This window comes from Hyposmocoma kahamanoa, unplaced genomic scaffold, assembly GCF_003589595.1.
Source record: "Hyposmocoma kahamanoa isolate Upper Pololo Valley unplaced genomic scaffold, ASM358959v1 210, whole genome shotgun sequence".
In the NCBI taxonomy this organism is placed as follows: domain Eukaryota; kingdom Metazoa; phylum Arthropoda; class Insecta; order Lepidoptera; family Cosmopterigidae; genus Hyposmocoma; species Hyposmocoma kahamanoa.
In genome coordinates, this window is record NW_020653731.1 from 2193633 (window position 1) to 2196899 (window position 3267).

At 33.8% G+C, this 3267-nt stretch overlaps 1 protein-coding gene across 4 annotated transcripts in view; it reads right to left on the reverse strand.

The window, feature by feature from the left end:
* Positions 1 to 951: 951 nt before the first annotated feature.
* Positions 952 to 3267, reverse strand: part of LOC113227401 (probable ribonuclease ZC3H12C) — a 16683-nt gene continuing 14367 nt past the window's right edge. For 3 of the 4 annotated variants that reach the window (XM_026460301.1, XM_026460298.1, XM_026460300.1), the window contains one exon: positions 952 to 3245. The gene's annotated coding sequence lies outside the window, so the exon portion shown is untranslated. The remainder of the gene's footprint in view (positions 3246 to 3267) is intronic. The other variant, XM_026460299.1, reaches the window with a different exon arrangement.

Consider the following 3267-nt stretch of genomic DNA (forward strand, 5'->3'; position numbering starts at 1 on the left):
CTAATACCCTGGTGACACTAGAGAAAAACCGTTTTTTATAAAATATTAATATAATTTATTCATCTATAATGTTTGCGTAATTGAAGAAAAGCGATGTTATTGATTTTCTATTTATCCCAAAGGAGAAAAGATCATGACTTTACTTTTCGAAACATATTTTATCCTATTTTGATAACACAGATTGACAAAAAAACAAATCTAACAACTGATCGCCATAATTTTTATATTACAAAACCGACACTGACTAAATCTTAAAAAGGCATTGATAATAAGCAAAACTAACATAGATTTAAGACGCGTTTATGACGTCAAAAGAGGAACGGCTACGGACTGGAGTTCTGTGCCTTGCGACTCATTCCCCAAACGCTATAACTTGGGCCTTTTCAAGGCGAGAGTGAATAGGCATTATTTAGGTGTACATTTTTCATAGTCGACCTCATCGTCACTTTCCATCAGGTGAGATGGAGGTCAAATACGCACTTACTTTCTTAATATACTCCCGGTCACATAATTCGAGTCACCTCGGTAAAGGGCTAGAATACAAAAATAGTGTTATCATCGAAGAAAAAGTTTTCCCCCAGTTTTGCAAATCGAAATTCCCAACAAGGGCTTATGGAAAATACGTTTAGTATTAGTTTCAAAATTGTAATAGTTTTTGATCAATCAAACATTGTTTATGCTTAGGGCACTTAATACTGAAAATGCGTGGTGGCTCGAATTATGTGCCCGGGAGTGTATATTTTTTTAAGTCAAATATATTTTTCGTAAAACATCTTTAGATCAGACTGTAACGTACGGATACACAAGATTATTTCTAAAATACTAATAACCTATATTACTAGGATCATAAACAACAAATTTTATTCCACGACTTTTTGCAAAACATAATAATTTTACCAAAAATAAACTTAACACACTTTTTATTTAGTCGATTCTTTTACTTTTTGACACTTTATTTTTGATTCGAATCAACGTCTCCTAGCAAACCGTGCCATACGCTACGCCAACTAAACCACGGAACGAATCAATGGACCTCACGAATTTTTCCATCTGTTTGTTGCAGATCTTTGCTTTTGGTTTGTAATGACTTTTGGAGTAGCGCCATCTGTGAGAAATCTATGAAAGTTTTTCTGTGTTTGGTAGTAACGTAGTAAGTTCAAACGTGCAGGCCAGTTAGTTTCAGTTTTCTGTGCTCAACTTTGGTGACTTTTTTATTATTTAATTACTCGAATCGTGAAATATTAAGGAATATTTCAGGTTACCACACTCGAGTATTAAATAATACTTCAGATTGATATTCTATAAATATTTAAATCAAAAGAAATTGTCACCAAAATTTAATACAAAAAACTTACCTGAGAATTACCCAGGCGTACAGCCCGACGACCCCTACCCCGGTTCCAGAATTTTGCATCGTCTTGGTATTGACACGTGCGCTTTCTTTCGTTATCGCACAGAGTTATCACTGTTTAAAGTGATCTATTTAAATATTTTTATTTTTGTACGAAAGTAAAATATGATGAATTATTAAAAGTCCTCGAACAAAAGTTGTTGTTTATATTAGTAATATAATCCTCCGAAATTGTTAGTGTTTTACAAATAAACGTGTATAAAGTAACGAAAACATTTTACGTTAATTCCGATAGCCGAATGTCTTGCGGCAATCTCACTTCTAAGGTTTATTTACAATCCTTTGGGTTTATCTCGCATAAAAATCCTATCTAAGTGCAAAGACGTAAAGATTGTCGTTCACAATTATTAGGTAACCTAAGGTCTATATTAAAATTTCGCGAAATTACGGTAACGAACTATATTCTATATCTAATGATAATTGTGCTAAAGTTAATTGAGATCTGTCAAGTAGTTGTTGTAGTAAAGCTGGAAAGACAGAAAAACATACACACATTTTGTATAGGGTAATTTTCGAGTTATTTGTCTCTACCTAATTTTGGTGGCAATTTTTATTATTTAGGTATTCGAGCATACTATCGTGAAATTTTAAATAATATTTCAAGATACTACACTTGAATATTAAGTAATACTTCTTGATAATATTCTAGAATACTTAAACAATAAAAATTGCCACCGAAATCAGGTAGAGAAACTAACCTGAAAATTACCCAATAGTCCCTACACTGACTGACAATAGAACAGACACTACTACAGTTTCTTTATATGCATTGATTACGTTTACAAAGTTACACGAACATGGTTTACATAGGACAAATTTTGATCGAACAATACTTTTACCAGGAATTTAGTGTAGACAATTTTAGGTCTCATGACCCCAAAAATATTTGATTGTTACCGACTATTAACACTTAGGGCGCCTTCAAATTAGATGCTCGTAGAAGCGCTAAAGTGGTGCGTCGGTGGTGCTGTAGTCGCGCCACTTTTGCACACTAGATATTGTAGGAAAATTAGTAGTGCCGCGGCTGCAGCGCCACAGCCTCACCTGTACAAACGTCTAACTTGTAGGCGTTAAGGCTATGTGAACTTTGACATCGACTAATAAAAAATAGCGAGCTAACCAAGTCTTTCGTATTTACAAAACCAACTTTACCTATACTGCCGCCTTTAGTTAAAACGTATTTGACATTTTTCAAAATGTTTTTTATGTATATCGCCATGATCAGTAAAAAGGAGGCCAATCTGTCACTATTTTTATTTTTTGCTAGGTGGATAAGGTATGAAGTTACCACCTGAGAAAAGTAGATATTTTTTTAATTTTGTGACTTTAAATATTATTTTCTCGGTTTTGAGTTTTTACAGCATCAGTATATTTAAGCAAGAAATTACGAAGTAAACTCAATGTGTAATATTGTTTTATTCAATAAATTTCTTGCTTAGACTTTGTCAAAATTCGGTGTGTACGAGAAACCAGCTTAGCTCGCCATTTTTGTTAAAGTTCGTATTATAAAATGTCTGTCTAAATTCGTGGCATTAGGTAAAGATTCTAAAAATTGAACATCTTAGTAACAGTACAATCTATGCGAAACAGCACATTTATTAAACCACCTAAGTCAGTCCTCGTCCGCGACGCTACAGTCGCGCTGGGAATGACGACAAGACGATAATTTCACACGAGATTACATTCCCGAGATTCGATCTATTTACGGACATTTGTAGCTAGACCAAAGTCTTCCAAACCACACTGTATCTACGTTAAATAAATTAACGAACCTATATTGCGTTAGCACATAACATAATATACTGTCGTTAGAACTAGTTGCAAATACTTTCACCTCGTGTGCATTGCACTGCAAT